Consider the following 17,204-nt stretch of genomic DNA (forward strand, 5'->3'; position numbering starts at 1 on the left):
TCCCCACTGGGTGGCAAGCATGTCTCTCACTCTGAATCAGCCCCACATTAACTAGTACGACGCTTGCTGAATTATGAAAATGGCAGCAGTGCACCACAGGTAATACATAAAACTGCTTGTTAGCAAAAAGCCGACAGAAGTCTGCTGGAAAGCTATTTGGACACTAAGGCGGAACCGAAGAGTAATGATTAATAATAGAGGATCTGGCCACCCGAAGGTCTCTGCCCAGGCAGGGAAACGAACTTCTGTAACTTCAACGTTTACATTTGCTTAATTTTAGTGCTCCCGAGGCCTTGGATAGGAACAGGACTTGGTATAATCACAGTGTTGCGGAAAAGTGGTTAAAACGTTTCCCGAGTGCCTCCTTCAGGGCACCTTAAAAGGGTTCTCGGAGGAGAAACTGCTGCTGCGTTCACACTCGGCTGTTAAGGGCTGGCCCAAAGGTGACCCGCCGAGATGCTGAACCGGGGCCGCGGGAACCGGCTCCGGAAGCCGCCCTGCCCCGCGCGGCCTGAGCGTCCGGTTGCCAGGGAGACGCCGCGGCGGTGGCGCACGGGAGACGCCGCGGCGGTGGCGCTGCCTGCGACTGCGCCCCGCGCTGGAGTCGGGCTGAAGGGGCTGCTCGAGACTGTGTCGCCGTCACCCTGTCCGCGCCGTAAGTGCGGCGGCCGGCGGGCGGGGTCCAGCTGTGAGGAGGGTCGGCGCCGGGGGTGATGGAGAGAGAAGTGGAGTCTGGAGGGAGGCTCCCAGAGAAGGGAAAGTTCCCTGAGAGAAGCGGAGCCGGGCAGCCTTGCGTTCGGCGGCCTCTGGAGGGACAGGCAGGGGTTGGGGGAGGGGCTAGAGGTGACAGTGACTCCCGCTGGCCGCACGACCCACCCGATGCGGGCCCCTGGGGAGCGGAGCGGCTGCGCTGGAGACCCCTGTGTAGCCGAGAAGCTGCACTGTGTCATTAAATGTAGGGTCAAGACTCGTTTAGAGGCCTGGAAATCAAGTGGCTTATGCCAGACGTCCAGCTGTTATGTGTTCACAGGAAATGTGAGGCTTTTAAACAAAATTAGTTTCTTGGATTATGTAAATTATATGGGCTTTGGTTTTCTGGGGATGCTTTTAGTTAATCCGATTGTACTATCACTAGGACAAGTTTATAAACACGTGTGTGTACTTTTGAAGTTCTGCGATTCAGTATTATGTTTATAAAACAGATGCAGAATGGTTTTATAGCCCATCTTCCTGGTCAATTTTATTAAATATAATTGCATGTTTGGTTGCGCTGGAAACAATAATAACAACATAGCAGACTGACTTTTAGCCTGTAGAATCTGTAACTGGTCTGGCCTGGTCTTGAAAAGGTCTCCTTACCGCCCCCCCCTCATTCCTAACGCCACTATTTACACAAGTTCCCTCTAAACTTGTAGATTAGGAAATTAATGTGTTTTTTCACCCCATTTCCTCTCCCTTTCTTAATTTTGTTTTTCTTCTCTCAGTGTATTCTTTAAAGGCTGGCTAGAGCCCTCATGACCTGCTTTTGTGATACAATCGTGGAAAATAATCTGCCTTCAAGTGTTTTCTCGGTTTCTATGTGCATCCTTTTGCAAATCCTCAAGACTAAGGAAGTTAAATAGAAAATTTTCAAAGAATTTAATAATCCACTCAATTATCTATTTTATCTATCTTCCTATATTCACCAATCGGCCCAAGTCTATACCTGCTTTTGCCTTTGTACACAGAAGTTCGTTAACTTAATACTCAAATATTTGGTAAATTCTGAAGTCAGGAGGCCCTGTAGCCGAGAGGTACATAGGTTCAGACTGAAGGTGACTAATGATTAGGAAAAATATTTTCTTTTTTTTTTTCATTTTCATCTATTCCCTGCAAGTAGCTATCTCACTGTTTCATCGTGATTTCCTGACCAGGTACTATTTTAACAATCAAAATGTATTACTGCCTTTGCTTAAAGAAGAAAGATACATATTTAGTGGAAAGGTTAGAGAATAAAACAATGGTAGGATTACAACAGACAGGTTGAGCACCTACTATGTGCCAGACAGTGGGCAAACAAGGCACATCAGGTATAATAAATGTGTAAAAAAGGAGTGGGGGAACTTAACTCAGTATGTGTGGAGAGAAAGAGCTTGCCTTTGGGGATTGGGAAGGGCTAAGCAGAGAAGACACTTGAGTTGAACTGCAAAAGATGAAGAGGATTTCGAGGTCAAACCTTCCAAGCAGCGGTTGGTATACGTAGAGACTTAGAGACTTGAAAGTGTTTGGGGAAGAATCTGAGAAGCACTGAGGGAAAGGTCCTTTGGGACCAGGGTGGAAAGGACTGTAAATATCATACTACAGTTTGAGCTTTATTCTGTGGCAGTAGAGGCCATAGCCATTTTTGAGGAAGGATGATATCTGATTATACTGATGACTGAGAAAGATGTTTTTGTTTTAATTGAAATATGCAGAAAAAAAAGTGATTCGAAACTTTAGTCCCACTATCTATAGGTTTTTGTTGTTGTTTTTTTTTAATTTTATTTATTTATTTATTTATTTATTTATTTATTTATTTATGTCTGTGTTGGGTCTTCGTTTCTGTGCAAGGGCTTTCTCTAGTTGCGGCAAGTGGGGGCCACTCTTCATCGCGGTGCGTGGGCCTCTCACTATCGCGGCCTCTCTTGTTGCGGAGCACAGGCTCCAGACGCGCAGGCTCAGTAATTGTGGCTTACGGGCCCAGTTGCTCCGCGACATGTGGGATCTTCCCAGACCAGGGCTCGAACCCGTGTCCCCTGCATTGGCAGGCAGATTCTCAACCACTGCGCCACCAGGGAAGCCCTATAGGTTTTTAAAATAGCTCTGTTTTGATATAATAATTTCAAAACTGCAAGCATAGTACAATTAACTCCCATAAATTTACATTCATTAATTGTTTACATTTTGCTCATTTCCTTTCTATCTCTCTCTGGGTGTATAAATATATATATGCATATTAATTTTTCTGTACCGTTTGAGGGTAAGTTGCAGACATCATGTCCCTTTATCCTTAAATAGTTCAGTGTATATTTCCTAAGAACTAGGACATTTACATAACCACAGTAAAGATTACCAAAATCAGGAAATTTGATATCTGATCCACAGTCAATATTTAGGTTTTGCCAGTTATCCCAGTATGATTGTTTATAGTTCTTTTTTTCCCCATTCCAGGATCAAACCCCAGATCCACATTACATTGCATTTTCACATCTCTTCAGTACTGTTCGGTCTGGAACAGTACTTCGACCTTTGTCTTTTATTTGTTAAGAACACAGACAAATTATTTGTAGAGTGGTCCTCGATTTGGCTTTGTCTACTGTTTCCTCATAATTATATTCAGGTTTTGCATTTTTGACAGAAATATCACAGAGGAGATCCTGTGTCCTTCTCAGTGGCTCATTTGACTCTTCTAGAAATTGCATGTAAATGGAATCACATAATATGTGTTTTTTGTGTGTGTGTGGCTTTTCTCAGATAGCATTATATATATATTTTTTAATGTTTATCACATTATAGCATGTATCAGTACTTTGTTCCTTTCTATTTTATTTTAATTTTTATTGAAGTATAATTGATTTACAATGTTGTGTTAATTTCTTTGTTCCTTTCTATTGCTGAATAGTATTTCATTGCATGGATAGTCATTCATCAGTTGATGGACATTGGTTTGCTTTCAGTTTGGGGCTCTTATGAATACTATAAATATTTTGGGAATTCCCTAGTGGTTCAGTATTTAGGACTCAGCACTTTCACTGCTGGGGCCCGGGTTCAATCCCTGGTCGGAGAACTAAGATCCCGCAAGCCACCGGGCCAAAAAATATATATATTGATATATATTTGCAAACATGTCTTTGTGCAGACATATTTTTTAATTTTTCCTAGATAGATACTGAACAGTAGAATTGCTGTTTACATTTAACTTTTAAGATATTACCAAATTGTTTTGCAATGGGACTGGGCCATTTTACATTCCCACCATTAATGTAAGAGTTCCAATTTCTACATATCCTTATCAATACTTGATATTGTCAGTTTTGTGGATTTTAGCCATTCTAGTGGGTATGTAGTGGTTTCTTATTGTGGCTTTACTTATTTATTTATTTATTGGCCACGCCACATGGCCTGTGGGAGTTAAGTTCCCCAACCAGGGATCAAACCTGCACCCCATGCAGTGGAAGCGCAGAGTCTTAACCACTGGACCACCAGGGAAGTCCCATTATTGTAGTTTTAATTTATATTTTCCTTGGTTAATAGCATCCTTTCATGTGCTTATTAGACATTTGTGCATCTTCTTTGCTGAAATGTTTATTCAAATCTTTTGTCCATTTTTAAATTGGATTGTTTGACTTCTTACTGAGTTGTATGAGTGCTTTATGTATTCTGGATACAAATCTTTTATCAGATATATGATTTGCTAATATATTTTATTCCGTCTGTGACTTGTCTTCATTCTCTTAATGGAACATTTTTTTTTTTTGAAAAGCAAAAGATTTTAATTTTGATGAATTCTGCTTTATCAATTTTTTCCTTTATGGATCATGCTTTTGTTGTCATATCTTAGATATCTTTGCTTAATGAGATTACAAAGATATTTTCCCATGTTTTTTCCTAGAAGTTGTATAGTTTTAGCTCTTACATTTTGGTCTGTGATCCATTTTGAGTTAATTTTGGTATATTGTGTGAAGTAGCTATCTAAGATTTTTGGTTTTTATTTTTGTTTATTTGATTATCCCAATTGTCCTAACACTGTTTGATGAAAAAAAGTATTCTTTCCTCGTTGAACTGCCTTGCATCTTTGTCAAAATCAATTGATCATTGATCAAAGGGTTTATTTCTTGACTCTCTGTTTTGTTCCATTGATGTGTATGTCTATCCTTAAGCCAATACCATACTCTCTTGATTTACCATAACTTTATAATAAATTCATTTCGGTGGCTTGTCTTGTTGCGGAGTATGTGCTCTAGGCACGCAGGCTTCAGTAGCTGTGGCACGCAGGCTCAGTAGTTGTGGCACACAGGCTTAGTTTCTCTGCGGCATGTGGGATCTTCCCGGACCAGGGGTCAAACCCATGTCCCCTGCATTGGCAGGTGGATTCTTAACCACTGCACCACCAAGGACGTCCCTATAATATAATTTGAAGTCAGGTAATGTAAGTCTTCCAAGTTTGTTCTTATCCCAAGTTGTTTTGGCTCTTCTGGGTCCCATGTATTTTCATATAAATCTTAGATTCATCTTGTCGATTTCTACCCAAAAAGAAGCCTATTTTTTATATAGGGATTGAATTTAATCTATAGATGAGTTTATGGAGAACTGACACCTTATTGAGTTTTCCAATCCGTGACCGTGGCATTTCTCTCCTTTTATTTAGATCTAATGCAATTACTCTCAGCGAGGTTTTAATTTTCAGTGGACAGGTCTTGTACTTCACTTGTTAAATTTATCTGTAAATATTTTATTCTTTTGATGTTATTGTGAGTGGAATTGTTTTTTTAATTTTATTTTCAAATTGTTTGTTGCCAGTATAAAAATGTAATTTTTTATTGTATACTGATATTATATCCTACTACATTGCAAATTGGTTCATTAGTTACAGTAGCTTTTGGTAGATTCAGTAGGATTTTTTATATACAGTAGCATGCCATTTCCAAATAATGGCAGTTTTTCTTTCCATTTCCAATCTATATACTTTTAATTTCTTTTACTTGACTTACTGCACTGGTGAGAACTTTCCAAACAATGTTAAATAGAAGTGGTGAAAGCAGACATCTTTTTCCTCAATCTTAGGGGGAAAAGGTTTAGTTTTTCACCATTAAGCATGATGTTAACTGTAGGTTTTTCACAGATGCCCTGTAGGAAGTTCCCTTCTCTTACAGTTTGTTGAGATTTTTATTGTGAATTGTTGTTGGATTTTTGTCATATCTACTGAGATGATCATGTCCTTTGTCTTTTATTCTATTAATATGGTGTTTTACATTATTGATTTTCAGATATTAACCATTCTTACATTCCTGAGATAAATCCCTCATAGTCATGGCATATATCCATGTTATATGTTTCTACTAATTATTTTGTTGAGGATTCTTGTGTCTATGAGAATAATGATCTGTAGTTTTCTTGTGATTTCTTTTTCTGACTTTGTATTGGTAATATTGGCCTTATAGAAGCAGTTGAGAAATGTTCCCTCTTCTATTTTTTAGAACAGTTTGTGAAGGATTGGTATTAATTCTTCTTTGAATGTTTGGTAGAATTTATCTATGAAGCCATCTGAGCCTGGGCTTTTCTTTGTGGGTAGATTTTTAATTACCAATTCAGTTTCTTTATTTTTAATGGGTGTAATCAGATTTTCTATTTTTCCTTGAGTTACTTTAGTATTTTGTATCTTTTTAGGCATTTGTTCAACCAAGTTGTGTAATGTGGTTGCATAAAGTTGTTCATAATATTCTCTGTTAATCTTTTTAACTTCTGTAGGGTCGTTCTGATTTTAGTAATTTTTCTTTCTTTTTTCTTAGTCCATCTAGATAAAGGTCCATTAATTTTGTTGATCTTTTTAAAGAACTAAATTTTTGTTTTATTGATTTTTTGCTATTGTTTTTCTGATGATGAGTCAGTCAGTAAGCATATTGCTGTTCCCTTGTATGTGAATGATTCTCTCACTGTTTCTGAGATAGTCTCTTTGTCTTTGGTTTTCAGCAGTTTGACTATGATATATCTAGGTACGGATCTCTTTGTGTTTATCCTATTTGGGGATTTATTAAGCTTTTGAATCTGTAATTAGTGTTTTCCATTAAATTTAAAAAGGTTTTGGCCATTATTTCTTCAAATATTTTTTTCTGCCACTTTCACTCCTCTCTTTCTGAGAATCTCATTACTATTGATTTTTTTAAAAATTTTATTTATTTTATTTTTGGCTGCATTGGGTCTTCATTGCTGTGTGCGGGCTTTCTCTAGTTGCGGCGAGCGGGGGCTACTCTTCATTGTGGTGCGCGGGCTTCTCATTGTGGTGGCTTCTCTTGTTGCGGAGCACGGGCTCTAGGCGTGCGGGCTTCAGTAGTTGTGACTCACGGGCTCTAGAGCCCAGGCTCAGTAGTTGTGGCGCACAGGCTTAGCTGCTCCACGGCATGTAGGATCTTCCCAGACCAGGGCTCGAACCCATGTCCCCTGCATTGGCAGGCAGATTCTTAACCATTGTACCACCAGGGAAGTCCCTCATTACTATTGAGTTTTGTCCCACAGATCTCTGAGGCTCTGCTCATCTTCAGTCTTTTATCTCTCTTTCATATTGGTCATTTTCTGTTAATCTATTTTCAGATTTACTGATTCTGTCTTCTGCCATCTCAAATCTGCTGTTGAATCCATCTATTGAATTTTTTCATTTGCATTGTATTTTTTGACTCTAAAATTTCCATTTGGTTCTTTTTTATACTTTTCATTCTTCTGTTGAGATTCCCTATTTATTGAGTCATTGTTGTCATATTTTCCTGTAATTATTTAAATTATAATTTGCATAACTTATTTGATCATATTTATAATAGCTACTTTTGAAGTCTTTGTCAGCAAAATCCAACACCTGGATCCCCTCAGAATTCATTTTTATTGACCTTTTCTCTGAGTATCGGTCACACTTTCCTTTTTCTTAGCATGTCTCATAATTTTTTTTTATTGAAAACTAGACATTTTGGATAAATATTATCCAGAAATTCTGGATTCTGATTTTTCTCCCCTGAGGATTTTTTTTTTTTTTTAATGGGTTGATTTTTGTTTTTGCAAACTGCCTGTATTCCAGAATCTATCTCCTCCCAAGTGTATGGCTGCTAATGTTTCTGTTCAGTTTTTAATTTTTTTAGCCTGGCTTTCTAGAAGTCACCACTGTCTGCATAGCTTAGTGGTCACCAATAATTTTGGCAGTGGTGGTACTCAAACACCTCCAGCCATAAGTCTTTCATCTCTTCTAGTGGATCAGCCTGTGGGTTGGAGAGTGCATTCAGAATTCAGTCATCCTCAAACCTGCCCAGCTTTAACTTTTCTCAAAGCTTTCTCAGGTCTTCCCTATGTATGCCCATATTTTCCCAGTTAGCCAGAGATGTGTGGAATGTTAATCTAGCCCTTCTATGGTTCTTTCATTTTTAGGATCTTCCCATAAATTTCTGGCTATTCTACACCTCACCCCAACTAGGACCACATTTTCAGTCTTGAAAAACTGGTTTCTTTCCCATTTGTTTCATACTGAATTTTTAAGCATTTCACTGACATTGTTGTCACAGGTTTTCAGCATCTGAGCCATATCAAACACATCCCCTCAGGAGGGAGGCTGCTGGCTCATGGCCAGTCCACACTGGTAATACTACTACACTCACTGAGCCAAGGTACAGGGGTAGATGATGGATGGCAGCAGCCTCAGGCAAGAAGCCACTGACTCCCACTGTTCTTAAGTGGGGTTGTAGTAGCTTATCATAAATAAATACTTCTCCATTTGCTTATTGCTTTTGCTCGATTTCCAGATCCTTAAAATTGTTGTTTTTATTTTTGTTTTTGTTTTTTGGAGAGTTTTGCTTGGTCTTATACGTGTGTTTTAGAAGAAGATTTGCCAATCTCTTTACCCCACCATAGTCAAAGTCTGACGCCTTGTGCTTTTTTGTGGGATTTTTTTTTTTTTTTTTTTAAGTAACTTTATTTCCTATACTGAAACCAGTCTAAATTCTCAATCCCTAATTGGGCAAATTTTGGTGACCTCTATTTTTCTAGGAAATTATCCATTTCATCCAAGTTTTCAAATTCATTTGCATAGATGCCTGCAAAATAGTCTCACGATTTTTTAAAAGTTCTTCTGTTTTGATGGTTATTCCCTCTTGTCATTTCTTATTTTGCATATTGTTGTTTCTCCTTTTTTCCTTCATTAAGTTAGTTAATGACTTGTCTATTTAAAATTTTTCAAGGAAGCAGGATTTGGGTTTATTAATTAGATCTACTATTTTTTGTATTCTCTGCTTTATTAATTTCTGTTTCAATTTATTGTTTCCTTTCTTGTGCTTTATTTTGGTTTATTTTGTATAGTTCCTTTTCTATATTTTTAAAATTTGAACTTCATTTGTTAATTTTTAGTCTTTTATCTTTTATTCTATATGTTCGTTTTGATCTCTGGCTTTTCTTCTCCTTACTGGTTTATGTCAGGGTACCTCAGCCATGTCATTATTGACATTTTGGATCAGATAATTCTGTATCATGGGGGTCTGTCCTGTGCCTTGAGGAATGTTTAGCAGCATTCCTGGCTGCTGCATACTCATAACAATCAGAATGTCTCCAGATGCTGAAAAATTCCCCTGGGGGCCAAAACCACTAGTTGAGAACCACTACTTTAAATGTGTCTCATTGATTTTTATATGTTGTATTTTCTTCATCATTTTTTTAAATTTTTTTAGTTTAGTTTGTGTTTCCCTCTTTACCCAAGAAGTGTTTAATAGAAGGCTTTTTAGTTTCTAGGTAGAAGGTCTTTTTTTATTTATGTTTTTAAATTTTGTTCCAATTCCTAGTTTGATATTTTATGATCAGAATGTTATTTCTTTTTGAAACTTCCTGATGCTTTCTTTGTGACCTAATATATAATCAGTTTTTGTGGCTATTCCATGTGTGCTTGAGAAGAAGGTATATTCCAGATTATCAGAGTGTAGAATTCAATGTATATTTCTCCTAAAGATTTACTTTACTGGTTACATTGTTTAGGTCGTCTACATAGTTAAATATTTTTGTTCACTTGCCTTGTCTTTTACTGAGTGATGTGTTTAAGTCTCTCATTATTAATTTGTTTCTATACATTTCCTTGCATGTCCTACAGTTTCTGCTTTATAACAGTAATTGCTGTGTTATTGGGGGCTATTATATCTACATTGTGAATTTTTGCTCTTAGCATTAAAAACTGCCCCCTTTTGTCATATTTAATACTTTCTTAGCTTTAATTTTACTTTGTCTGACACCAGGATCACAAACTCCTTTCTTATTGCTTCCATTTGTCCTGTATACCTTTGCCTGTCTTTTTATTTTTAACCTTTCTGAATCACTTTATTTTAGGTGTGTCTCTTGCATACACCTCGCTTTGTGAGCCAAATTGAAAATCTTTCTCATTTAATAAATGACTGAAGCCCATTCATATTTATTGATACAACTTATTGTGGTCCCTATTCTGCTATATTGTTTTATGTTATAATTATTATGTACAGAATGTTAAGTTTCCTGTTTATGTGTTATGTTGGATTATTTTTTTAATTTCTTTTAGTATTTAGGACAGTTTGTATTTTTGTTTAAGTAGTTACCTTTAGACTAATACTTTTTTTTTTTCTGGCTGTGCCGTGTGGCTTGTAGGATCTTAGTTCCCCGACCAGGGATTAGACCCAGGCCATAGCAGTGAAAGCGCTAAGTCCTAACCACCAGACCCCAGGGAATTTCCTAGACTAATACTTTTTAAAAAATGCTCTTAGTCCTTGTTTTCTTATTTAACCTTTTATTCTCTGGTTTGTCTTTTTTTTTTTAATGGTATTTTTTTATTCCCACTTATTCAGTTATCAGTGGACTTATTCTGTTTTCCTTTTTCTCCATTCTTTTAACATATTTTTAGTTGCATTACTTCCTACATTATCAAAGCTTATAACATCTATAAGTTGTTTTCCTTATGTATTATTCTTCCACTTATATACCTACCTTTGTTTTAGTCTTTAATTGAATACATTAAATGTTCACTATAAATCCTTTTGCTGAAGTTTTCCCAATCAACTCTTGGTTGGGTGAAAGTTATCCTCATAGATTTTTTAAGAAGGGCTCATGAATATAATATTTCTGGAATTCTTGCATGTTTTAAACTCCTTATCTATAACCTTGATACTTGAACGACAGGTTGGCTGAGTTAAAATCCTTGGTTTTCACTTTATTCCCTTGAATTTCTTCAAAATGCTGCTGCATTTTCACTTTGCATTGTATGTTGCTCTTGATAAGTTTGATGTCACTCTAATTCTCTTACACTGAAGTTATTTAGTCGTTATGTCTGGAGGCTATGAGAATATTTTCTTTATCTTAATAGTTTTATTCAAACATATCTCTGAGTTGGTTGTTCTGGGTCAGTTTAGCCAACTACCTGATAGGCCTTTCAATGTATACATTCAGATCTTATTTCCAGAAATTTTTCTTTGTTTATAGTTTCAAATATTGGTTCAGTTCCATTGTTTTGTTTTCTTTTCTAAGGAGCTCTAGTTATACCTTTGTTGTGGTTTTTTTTGCGTGTCTTCCATTTCAACCACTTTCTCTCTAAACTCTCTTCCTTCTTTCCCCCTCATTTTTATTCTCTTAACTGCTATTCTGCCTTTCTTTAATTCCTCTTATTAAATTTTTATTTCTTTTTTTTTTTTTCAGTTACCAGAAACCTGTACTTTAAATTTTTATTTCTATTCTCCTGTTGGCATCTTGTTATTTAGTCTCTATTTCTGAGATTATTTTCCTTTCTCTTGTATTTCTTTCCTGAGTTCAGTCAACTATCATTTTATTTTTCCATCAACATTTGGTCTTATTATTTGAGTTTCCAATTTATTTTTAAATTTAACTTTATTTTATGTATTTTGGCCACACCGCGCAGCATGTGGGATCTTAGTTCCCCAACCAGGGATCGAACCCACGCTCTGTGCGTTGGCAGTGCGGCATCTTAACCACTAGACCACCAGGGAAGTACCTGAGTTTCCAATTTAAAGTGGCTCTTCCTATCTCCAAATGATTGTTAGAGGATATTTAAATGAGATATTGTGTTAGTTTTCTTACACTTCATGGTTAGGTTTTTTTGGAATGATTTTTTTTGGCCATGCTGTGCAGCTTGCGGGATCTCAGTTCCCTGACCAGGGATTGCACCAGGGCTACAGCAGTGAAAGCTCTGCAATCCTAACCACTGGACTGCCAAGGAAATCCCTCAACCTATTTTTTTACTCCCTTATCAATCACTATTCCAGGGAACTCCCTGGAATGATTTTTGTCAGCAGAGATATTTAATTCTCATTTCTATTCTCTTCTAATAATAGCTTTGTATGGAGACTGCTTTCCTCTATTTTATTTCTTGGGCAGGTTTTGGCTTGCAGTAAATGACAGCCATCCTAGTTCAAGGGAAACTACTCTGTCACTGTGCCGAAGTGCACTTTCTTTAATGGATAGTGTTTTTTTTTTTTCTTAGTGGTGAGAGGAAGATTTGCATTTCCTTCAGTTTGGGGATTCTCTTTTGTCTTGCAGGATTGTGAATTTATCCTCTTGTTTCTATTTCCCTTCACTTCTCTAGTCTCCAACAGAGACTGGATAAGCCTCTCCCTTATGCCTCACCCTTCCCACTTACTCTTCTCTTCCCCAGGAGTAGTGCACCCTGACTGATGCCTCCTGGATACCCTGTACTTTTTTTTTTTTTAATTAATTAATTTATTTATTTATTCTTGGCTGTGTTGGGTCTTCGTTTCTGTGCGAGGGCTTTCTCTAGTTGTGGCAAGCGGGGGCCACTCTTCATCACGGTGCGTGGGCCTCTCACTGTCGCGGCCTCTTGTTGCAGAACACAGGCTCCAGACGCGCAGGCTCAGTAGTTGTGGCTCACGGGCCCATTTGCTCTGCGGCATGTGGGATCTTCCCAGACCAGGGCTCGAACCTGTGTCCCCTGCATTGGCAGGCAGATTCTCAACCACTGTGCCACCAGGGAAGCCCACCCTGTACTTTTAAGTCACGTCCCTATAGTGAATGCTCAGATCCACCAGGACACTCTCAGTACTTTTGCACTTGTAATGTATTTTTCTCTTCTGAGGAGTGATTCTAAGTCTATCATAGGCCCTTCTTTTTCTCTTCTCTCTTCTTTTTTTTTTAAATTTATTTTATTTTTATTTTTGGCTGCATTGGGTCTTCGTTGCTGCGCACGGGCTCTCTCCACTTGCGCTGAGTGGGGGCTACTCTTTGTTGCGGTGTGCGGGCTTCTCATTGTGGTGGCTTCTCTTTTTGCAGAGCACGGGCTCTAGGCACGCGGGCTTCAGTAATTGTGGCATGTGGGCTCAGTAGTTACGGCTTGCAGGCTCTCGAGCGCAGGCACAGTAGCTGTGGCACACGGGCTTAGTTGCTCTGTGGCATGTGGGATCTTCCCAGACCAGGGCTTGAACCCATGTCTCCTGCATTGGCAGGCGGATTCTTAACCACTGTGCCACCAGGGAAGTCCTCTTCTCTCTTTATAGTTTTTCCAGATCCCATCCCACTCCCATCTTTGCTCTCTGCAAGGGCTTGTAATGGCAGCTCAAGAGATATCTCTTCCAGAATTGGGGGTTTACTTTTCTATTTAAGTTTTAGGTTCCTCTGTCTTCTTGTAATGTTGAAGGCATTGGGTTTATGTGGTTTTATTGTTCTGGTTGACTTCTGTAGCTTTGTGAAAGGTACATGAAGAGAGATTCGATTTAAGCAGCTGTCGCTACCCTTGGCTGCCTCAAAGTTTTCACCGTACGTATCTTGACAGGCCATTTAGGTGTAATGCGGAGCAGGTTTGTGAACTTTGGGTAAAGGCAGAGGATAAGAAAGAAGGCATTTGGTTTAGAATGTACTAATTTTGAGGTGCTTCTGTCCATTGATGTAGAGATGTTCATCAAACAGTGAGATATTTGGTCTGGACCTCTTTTAAGAGATCAGGAATTACCGCTTCTATAAACGCTGGTGGCATCCTAGTAAACTGGAATTAAAGCCATAAGTTCCTTTGTGGAATTCCTGCCTTGTTCTAACTCCTGCCTGTGTATTTAGTTTCATCTTCCATGAACATATAAGGGCTTTAGAAAACAGATAATATTGAGATGTTACCAGATAAAGTGCTATTTTCTGGTGCTCTATTTTATTGTATTCAAGAGTATGGTTGATGTGACAGAGATCTAAATATTAGCCTTAGCAATCAGTCATTACTGAAACTGTTGAAAGAAAAGGATAATCATAGATCAGTAGATCAGATCACCTACTTGAGGAGAGAAAATAACACGAAGACTAAAACTTCATAATGAAGTTTTTGGCATATTCAGAATTTCCCTCAGTAACCATAGTACCTATCAAGTAGGTTAAATTCATAAATCTACAAAGTTTATAGCAATAACTTTCTAAGGCAAATGCCTAGTTTCTTCTGTCCTCTTCCCAGTCACCTATTACTAGGCTACAGAAAGACAAATGTACGCATGCTTATATCTAAATACCTTTAAGATAATAATACCTATTTTAAACTACAGTGTAATTAATAGTTTTCAGAATATAATCTGTGATGGATTTTCCATGTGTTACTTGAGTGTGTATGCTTAAGTTTTCTTCCTTTTATAAGAGAAAATAGAATGTACAACAATAACAAAGAAATAGCATTTGTAAAATAGTGCAGTAAGTAGTCCTTTATCTTCCCAGTTGTCTGTTTTTATGGTTGCAGGCGAGAGTAGATGGTTTCTTTCCCCACTGAGATAATCTGTAGGTGGAAAACACTGAATAATAGTGAAGTAAAAAAAAAAAAAGTGTACTCATTTGAAACATGAGAATTTTTTAAAGTGGTCAGCTCTTTCACTTGACATTTCATTACTCCTAATACCTGGATAAAGTGGTCTTCAAATTGTGCATTCCTTTGAATTCACTGAAAGGCAGTATAGTGATTCAAATTGTGATCTCTGGAACCCGACTGCCTGGGTTCTCATTCCATGCTAGGTTCACTGTGCCTGTTTTCTCATCTGTATAATTGAATAAAAATAACACCTACTTCATAAAATATTTGTGCAGATTATTTGTAATTTGTGTAGTACAATGTTATTTAATTGCTACCTATTATTATTAGTATTAGATTATATCAACAAGATTCTGAGGTGGGATTTTTTGAGACTAGAATTTGTGTATTTTTAATTGCTCGATGGATATATTTAATTATGTTATTTGTTATTTAGCATGTAAACCAGTTACCACAAAACTTATGAATGCACGGTGCAAGACAGAAAACTCAAACCTAGTATTTCCATAGAAGTCACTATGGATATATATGAAAACATCCATGATGAATTAGAGAAAACTGCCCTCATTTTTGTGCTTTATTAGTATTTTCTTTAGGATCTAAGAATTTAAGGATCCATTCCTTCATACATATAAAAGCTAAGGGCAATAAATGATGCTCCAAAAAGATTTTTTTGTTTTTAATGGCTGCTTTGTTCAACAGCCCTCTTTCTTCTCTCCACCAGGTGGCAGTAGAGCACTTGGTACCATGTCCTGTTCGCTACTCTTCCTAGTCTCTGCAGTATTGACCTGGGTTAGAAGGGAAAAGATAAACACCGTATACCAGAGTATGCAGTGTTCCTTCAGCTGGGTTTTACAGCATCATATTTTAATCATTTTCTTGAAGATAATGGCAACAATAGATTGGATAAGATTCCTGTACATAAATTCTTTTAGTTCAGCCGAAGTACACACAGACCCATTGTAAGAAACATATGTGGAATCTTTGCAGAAGCTGGAATGACTGCGTAGGACTGAACTAAATTAACGAAATAATGTCCAGATATATTTTTTTTCCCCACAAGTCTTCAGAAAATGGAGGCAACAGTCGTGCTTTTCCCTCCCCCTATGAATCTTTAGTAAAAGACAAAAGAGCCGCTTATGATCCAGCGTTTCCTCCTGGGGAGGCCGGGCCGGGGAGAGGGCGCGGGCGCCGAGCGGCGGGGGCAGCTGGCGGGCGCGGCGACCGGGGCCCGGGCGGGGATCCGAGCAGCGACCGAGGCGGCGGCAGCGCCCCGGGCCCGCCGCCCCCTCCTCTCGGGCGGGGGGAGCCGCTGCATGGGGCCGGGGGGTCGGCCCTGCTGCACTGAGCGGCGGCGGCGGCGGACCCCCCAGGCGGGCTGGGGCTGAGCCCGGGGCCGGGGCGGGGGGCTCCGGGGGGACCACGCCCGGAGGCCGGCCAGCCGCAGCACGGCTCACGGGCCCGGCGCGCTGATGCTCAAGTGCGTGGTGGTCGGCGACGGGGCGGTGGGCAAGACGTGCCTACTCATGAGCTCTGCCAACGACGCCTTCCCGGAGGAGTGCGTGCCCACCGTCTTCGCCCACTGCGCAGTCGGCGACACCGTAGGGGGCAAGCAGTACCTCCTGGGACTCCATGACACAGTCGGACAGGAAGACTATGATGGGCTGAGGCCTTTATCTTACCCAGTGACTGATGTCTTCCTCACAGGCTTGCTTCTCTGTGGTAAATCCAGCCTCATTTCAAAATGTGAAAGAGGAGTGGGTACCAGAACTTAAGGAATACGCACCAAATGTACCTTTTTTATTAATAGGAACTCAGACTGATCTCCGAGATGACCCCAAAACTTTAGCAAGACTGAATGATAGGAAGGAAAAACCTATATGTGTGGAACAAGGACGGAAACTAGCGAAAGAGATAGGTGCGTGCTGCTCTGTGGAATGTTCAGCTTTAACCCAGAAGGGATTGAAGACTGTTTTTGATGAGGCTATCATAGCCATTTTAACTCCGAAGAAACACACAGTAAAAAAAAGAACAGGATCAAGATGTATAAACTGTTGTTCAATTACGTGAGGAACGTCTTCAGTGACCAAGTGAACTGTCCGTTTCTCTCAGAAAGCATATGAAATGCTAAAGCTATACCCAGACCTCTTATAAATAATGAAGCAGTTTAAAACTTGAAAGGAAAAACAAACAAACAAACTCTGTCCTCAGAATTCTATAAAGTTGATTAAGAATGTTTCTTAAAGGTCCAAGAAGCAACAAACAGCATCTGAAGCCACAATCTATTATAAATACCTTATTTCAACTAGAAGGTACAATCTCTCAGGGGTTTCATAGTTTAAAAAGCTACAATCACATCGTATTGTAACTACATAAAAAACAGTGCTGTTAAGTGGAACTGCCTGGCTTAGACCATATACATGTCTGCACAGTCTTTATGGAATCTGCAGAAAGAAATATCTTCTCCCTTTGCTCCAATTAATTGTTCTTGTATGTAAGTTTCTTTCTATTCCAGTATATCCAGAGTGGTGAAGTAACAAGGCCAGCCACGTAGCCAAAGGTTGCTCCAAGCGTGCAGGAGATGGGCCATTCCTGAGGAGAGAATGTATGAGAGCAAAAAGAACAAATGTTTTATTATTACTTGAGCACAAGTGTAACCTAAATATTTCTTTTTCTTTTTTTTTTA

The 17,204-nt window shown here is 38.9% G+C and overlaps 1 protein-coding gene and 1 pseudogene across 5 annotated transcripts in view; both read left to right on the top strand.

Annotated features, from left to right (window-relative positions):
- Positions 1–540: 540 nt before the first annotated feature.
- CDKL4 (cyclin dependent kinase like 4) overlaps positions 541–17,204 on the top strand; it is a 58,700-nt gene continuing 42,036 nt past the window's right edge. For all 4 annotated transcript variants that reach the window (XR_014235124.1, XM_082358308.1, XM_082358305.1 and 1 more), the window contains exon 1: positions 541–655. The gene's annotated coding sequence lies outside the window, so the exon portion shown is untranslated. The remainder of the gene's footprint in view (positions 656–17,204) is intronic.
- LOC309612442 (rho-related GTP-binding protein RhoQ pseudogene) lies at positions 675–17,202 on the top strand (annotated as a pseudogene). The gene is made up of 2 exons (XR_014249769.1): positions 675–1,913; positions 15,243–17,202. The product of XR_014249769.1 is annotated as a rho-related GTP-binding protein RhoQ pseudogene (transcript).

Source organism: Balaenoptera borealis (genome assembly GCF_965194805.1).
Source record: "Balaenoptera borealis genome assembly, chromosome: 15".
NCBI lineage: Eukaryota > Metazoa > Chordata > Mammalia > Artiodactyla > Balaenopteridae > Balaenoptera > Balaenoptera borealis.